Raw genomic sequence first — 6,000 nt, 5'->3', positions numbered from 1 at the left:
AGCTGTTCCTTTGGGTCCTGTCCCTGGCCACAGAGAGCAGAGATCAGAGCTGCCCTCAGTAGCAAGTTGGAGGCTGCTCTGGAGTCTCCCCTCAGAGCACCTCATGATCTGAACATTACTGTGAAGATGTTTAGCAAGATGTAAAAATGTTGGCAAGTGTGTAAAATGGGTTCAAGGAAGCACTTGCTGCCTACCAGTCTGCCTTCTCCAGTGTGCACTGCCCCAGGTGCTGGCTGGGGCGGTGGGGTTGAGGTGTTGTGGGGGCAGGTGCACAAACAATGTGCTCACAGGCCTCTTTGCTTCCCTACAGCTCCGAGGTGGCAGCGGGACCCCCAGACATCCCTCAGTGGGTAACGCCTTCACCGTCGTCTGGGGTGAGTTTGCACAGCTTCAGGAACTCCTGCCCCTTTTCTGTCTTGCAGGAGCTTGGGAAAGGATCGCCTTCACCTTGTGCTCCCAGCTTGGGTGTTGGGGGATGGCTGAGGGTGTCCTTGGTGCAGGACAGAGCAGGAGGGCTCTGGCTGTTCTGAGCCCACACTGAGCAGCTGTGCTCTCATGGCATATCTGTCTGTAGGGGAAGGAATGGCCCCATTCTGACAGTGGGATGCTGAGATTATTAAAATGCATGTCTATTCTGAGGATCAGTGTGGGGTTTGTTTCTCAAAGCAAAACAAACTTCCTTGGTTTGCACGATGGTTCACGTAGGTGAGCGAAAGGGAACTGGACTATAAACCAAGGAGCGGACAATAAACCAAGTGCCTGTCATCACTGCAGCTTGTGTGACCACTCTTAGATGCAGACATCCTTCATATAATCAATATTTTTTGGTACAGTGGTGTATTACAGAATAGATTTATGAGGATTCCATTTTGTTTTGTGAACCTCATTCATGATACTCAATTATTTTTGTAAGGATCGATTTAACTGCATCCTATGTTGAAAAGTTACGCAGCAGTTCCTTACAGATAAAGTAGATTGTGCAGAACTCAGTTTAATTTAAAAAGCTGTAGTGGGTTATCTGTTGTCTGAATCTCCTCATGGAAAGGGAGAACTGTGAATTTTCCTATCTTTAGTGCTGATGTTCCTCAGTGATGGTTTACATAATACAGGGCACTATGAAATGTCTGTGCAGGAGCAGTCTCCAGTCAGGGTGTATCATCTGCTTTTCCCTTTTTGGATGGAAACAAAGATTAGTGTTTAACGAGAAGCTTCTGGAAAGGCTCCTGTTGGGTTTTCCTGCTCTCCCGTGTGTGTGTGTGAAATGCAGCCCAGCCTCGTTAGAGGGCACTCTGGACTCACCCATGGGGAGGCTGAGCAGCCACTTTCCCAGCGAGCTCTGGGAAAAGGCCTGATGCAAAAGTCCTTTGCCCCCCAGAGCAGTAGGAGAAGCCAGAGCTGGATTGCCCCTGGTACTAATGATCCAAGGCAAGACTGCCTGGGCTGTGGGCTGATTTCATGCTTGTGCTCTATGTGGAACATGGCAACAATCTGTTAGAGAGTTCTCTGTAGCTTTCCAAATGGGAATTAATTAGAGTAACTTGCTTTTCTTGTGGCCTTTACCCATAAACTGCCCTGATCTTAATTGTGTATTCATTTTGGAATTTCTTTGGGTTGCTATCAACTTCAAAAAAGTAAGTCCTTTATAAAAAATAAGAAACTCTTGGGTTTTAATACCAGCCCTTACACCAGTTCCTTCTCTGCCTTTGACAAACAGTTTGTCCTGTCTCCTTTCACTTTCCTTCTTTAAAAACCAGGATAATGATTTTTAACTCGGAAGAATTAATCAAGTATATAAATGTGCTTTGAAATCTGAAGTGTTTTAGAATTTTTTAAAGATATAATTAAAATATTGAACAAAGCAGGAGTCAGAGAAGTCAAATTTAAGACCATGATTATTGCTCAACTGCTTTGGTGGTGCTTCTGTTCTGGCAAGATTATAGAGCCAGATCATTTGCATGACTTTTGATTTCTTGATGTTTTTAGTTTTTTGTCCAAGCAGGAGCATTTTTCATATGCAGGAGTCAGATTGTCTGTAAACATAAATACAATCTTACCTTTGTCCAAACATTACCTTGTTTTGCTTTCACAAAACCAAACCAAACTGGTGGGACCCGAAAGGTTTTCTGAGCAATTAGCACTGACTCACAGCCACACTGGGGAGGCTTGGCAGATTCCAGGGCATGTTTCCTAGGCTGGAGCCATCCCTCCAGGGCATAAACCTCAGCTTTAAGGTATGGCTTTACTCAGCCTCTGAATTCCCCCTCTGCCACAGCAGGGCAGGTATGAGCTGGGATCATCCTCGCTCCTTGGGGTGCTCCTGTGCCTCTCCAAGGTGGGAGAGGAGGCGCAGCGAGGGGACGTGATGTGGCAGGGCTAGCCAGAGCCAGCTCCTTCCTGGGAAGGATTCCTTCCCACTGGGACTGGCACGTCTGCCTTGCCAGGGAGCTTCACTTCGAGGTGCAGCTTTGTTATCTGTGGGGTGAGGACAACAGACCCTGACAACAGGAGGTTCTGTGCTCAGCCAGGGGACAGCACTCTGCTTGCATTTCTGAATCACTCTGTGGGGCCTCCACGAACTGTTGGCCACGAGACTCCATTTTCCACAATCAAAGCGGAATAATAAAAAAAGTACTGATCAGGCCATCTTTTTCCTCTCCTAGTTTTTAATCTCCTCTTGCACCTTTCCTTTCTGTCCCACTAGAACAGCTCCTTAGCTCTTTGGCAGAGAGGGGTTGCCTGCAGTAGAAGGAAAGCTGAGATGTTCCTGCTCTGGGGTTCTCCAGCGTCTGTCCCAGCTGGAGATGCAGCAGGAGGCGGCAGCAGCTGGGCTGAGTGGGGCCATGTGGGTGGCTGCAGTGTGTGGGAAGCAGCGCTGTGGAGACACTCCTGCAGCCTGGGAGGCAGCTGATGGCACAGGGTGAGCAGCCCTTACAGTCAGGTCTGGGTGAGGTATCCTGGCAAACCAGCCCTTGGGATAAATGCAGGCACTCGTGTGATTCCCAGCTCCCACCACTCTCCTGGGAGGGTGGCGACAGCTTCTCTGGGCAGAGGGAGTGGGCCAGGGAGAGGGAGCAGCCCAGACCTGACCTGGGGCTGTTGTGTGGCCCCTGGATTGTTTCAGGGAGTTGGGAATACGGCAGCGAACAAGGGAGGCTGGGATGGCTTCCCAGTGACTGCATCATCTGGAGTTTCTGAGGAACCTTTTATTTGTCTGCCTGGCAAATGGATTTTAAGGTGGAATGGAATATATAGGGACTCCTGTGGCAGAGAAAAAACAGTTACTGAGCTTAAAGCATTTCATCTGTGGGGCTGGGGATTGTGTTTTTCATGGTTTTCAGGAGTGTTTCTTGTACTCTTGTGATTTCAGTTAATGGCACTGGGATTGACACTGTGAATGCAAGAGGCTTCAGCCAAAATCTTCACCGCCTTTACGTTGTTCTCCATCCCATATCCAGCTCCCTCTCACGTTTTACCACAGTCTGGGTGTTCTACAAAAGGCTGGTAATCCAGGAGCTCGTGACATTACAGAACATACTCCAGAGGAGCTGCAGCCTGCTTGTATAAAACACTGTCCTCCAGTTCTCAGTAACATCTCCTAGAAATATTTTCTCCTAGAACATTTCTGTGGAACTGAAAGGTTCGGTTGATGCTGGTTTGGTCTTTGTCAGCGTTTGAAGAGCAGCTGGTGTTCTGTGGTGATGGGTTTGCCTGGATTAGCCGACACCATCTCCCTGGCACAGTGTACCAAAGGGTGCAGTAAATGACATGCTGGTGTCAGCTCTGCTTTAGCTCTCAGATCAGTCCCAGGTACAATCTAATCTTCATTAAAGAAGCTGGTTGCAGTTCTTGGTGCCATCTCTGGTTACAGTCAGTGTTGTACTGACAAGGTTCTGCCCAGCCCTGGTTCCCCCTCAGCAGCAGTGTCTGTGGGATCTGGGGGCCCTGTCCTGCTGCTGGGCAGGTGTTTTGAGGCCGGTGGTGTGGCTGAGCTTTCTTGAGCCCCTTCCTGCTGTTCACCTCCCCTCAGACTGACGTTCTCACAGGGCAGGTTCTTGTGCTGGGACAAATTGCTGTGTGACGGGAGGAGGCAGCAAGAGCTGCAGAGTGTTTCCTGCTTAAAAAAGCAGTGGAAAAGCCACTGCTAACAGAGGTTAAGGGAAGAAGTACAACTGTGTTTATAAAAACACAGGAGAGGAGCATAATGGGGAAAGCTTAAATTTAGGGCAGTCTTCTGTCTGATGTGATGATGTAATGGAGCAAGCACCATTTTTCCCTTCTTTTTTTTCCTCCTGTTTCAGTAGGAGCAGTTTAGCTAAGAGGCCAGTGGTGCTGTCTGGCTGGCTTGTCATAGGTTTAAGCATGAGAAAGTAAATATTTTTATGTCAAGCAAAGGCAAAACTTTAGGGATATGCTTAAAACACAAAAGAAAACAAAAACAAAAAAAGAACAAACCCAAAGAAAATCTTTGGTGTACAGTGTCCTGAGTGATTTTAAAATTCTCTTTTTGCATGCCTAAATAAATGGTTGTTTCAGCCAAAGAGAAATCTTTCCTCATGATTTATTACACTAATTTAGATATAAGCCCTCTGAGCAGGATTGTCAGTTTACTAGAACAGCCTTCTTTCTCCTTTCAGATTTAATCCACATGTTGTTGTATCAACAGAGCCTTTGTCTCTGCTCAGTTATGAGTTATCCTTTTTTAATAATAATAATTAAAAAAGTGAAAACACATGTTTTTTAACAGCCCTATTACAAAGAAACATGGGATGACATAGGGAGAGGTGACCATCAAATGGTGACTCTGATTTGTAAGTAACTTCAAAGTGATGCTGCTTATAAAAGGGTGGAAAATGGCCCTTTCCCCTCTGCCTGGGCAGGGACTGTGGAAGGCCAGCAGTGACAAGAGGAGGCTGCATTAGCTTTAGCCAGGATTTCCGAGGTTTTTTCCCCCAGCTTGTGCAGTGATGCTAAACATGCTCTTTTTAGTTAACTCTAATTTCCTTCCTTTTTTTTTTTTTTTTTTTTTTTAGGAGAACTTACCCAGAGGTGTATGTAATTCACATTTCCTTCCTTCCTGCCTTCCTCCCCTGCAGAGAAGGAGTTCTTTCTTGGACCCCTCCTGTTTTCTAAATGGAGGGGAATTACTCTCAGGAAACTCATGAGTTTGGTATTATTTCTATACATGGTTTTGTGAGAAAACATTTATTTTGAGTATAAATGCTTACTTGATACCTGCATGAGGGTTCAGAAGTGCCTGTGAGAGCTGCTCAATAGAGCAACTCACTACATCGTTTGGTTGTAACCTCTTCTTGGCCCTTGTGGCCCCAGTGACTCCTGCAGCATCAGGAATTAGTGCTGCAGAGTCACCTCAGCACCTCCTGACCGGGCAGCTCGGGGGCTGAATGCAGCCGAGGGCAGAGCAGTTGCCCTGCTGATGTCTTTGGTGCCAGCCTGCTTTCTTGCAGCTTGTGCTGGACTGCTGGCCAGTCATCCATCACAGCCTCCTGTAATTCTCTTTCAGATGTCAGCATAGCAGTTCCCACCTCCAGTGTCCATATAATTATTTTCAGTGGTGTGAGTTTAAAAGAAGCTGCTAATTACGTGTCTTCAAGCAGCAGGAATTTGTCTGGCATTTAAAATATGGGCATGATCCTTTTCTACTTCTCAAAGTTACAGAAGAGAGTAAGAAAAGATTCACCTTAAAGGCTTTAACAGTGATGGGGAAGAGAAGGTTGTGTCCTTGCTGCCTGAGGCAGATGCAGGGATAGCCTGGCAGGGATATTGAGCTTTGGGGAAGAAGGGGTATTGCTCTATCCCTTGGTCCACCAAGCTCTTGAATCACAGAATCCCAGACTGGCTTGAGTTGGAAGGGACCTTACAGTTCATCCTGTCCCACCCCCTGCCAGGGGCAGGGACACCTTCCATTAGCCCAGGTTGCTCCAAGCCCCGTCCAACCTGGCCTTGAACACTTCCAGGGATCCAGGGGCAGCCACAGCTTCT

General features: G+C 47.1%; 1 protein-coding gene across 2 annotated transcripts in view; it reads left to right on the top strand.

Moving 5' to 3' along the window:
- Window positions 1–288: 288 nt before the first annotated feature.
- The window catches only part of EXD3 (exonuclease 3'-5' domain containing 3), a 277,268-nt gene continuing 271,556 nt past the window's right edge, over window positions 289–6,000 (top strand). Inside the window, exon 1 of one of the 2 annotated variants that reach the window (XM_027896917.1) lies at window positions 289–374. The gene's annotated coding sequence lies outside the window, so the exon portion shown is untranslated. The remainder of the gene's footprint in view (window positions 375–6,000) is intronic. The other variant, XM_027896918.1, reaches the window with a different exon arrangement.

This window comes from Empidonax traillii, unplaced genomic scaffold (assembly GCF_003031625.1).
Source record: "Empidonax traillii isolate 1590-97213 ecotype Southwest subspecies unplaced genomic scaffold, ASM303162v1 scaffold520:size1094406, whole genome shotgun sequence".
In the NCBI taxonomy this organism is placed as follows: domain Eukaryota; kingdom Metazoa; phylum Chordata; class Aves; order Passeriformes; family Tyrannidae; genus Empidonax; species Empidonax traillii.
The sequence above is the reverse complement of the archived record's forward strand: the minus strand, read 5'-3'. Positions and strand labels throughout refer to the sequence as shown.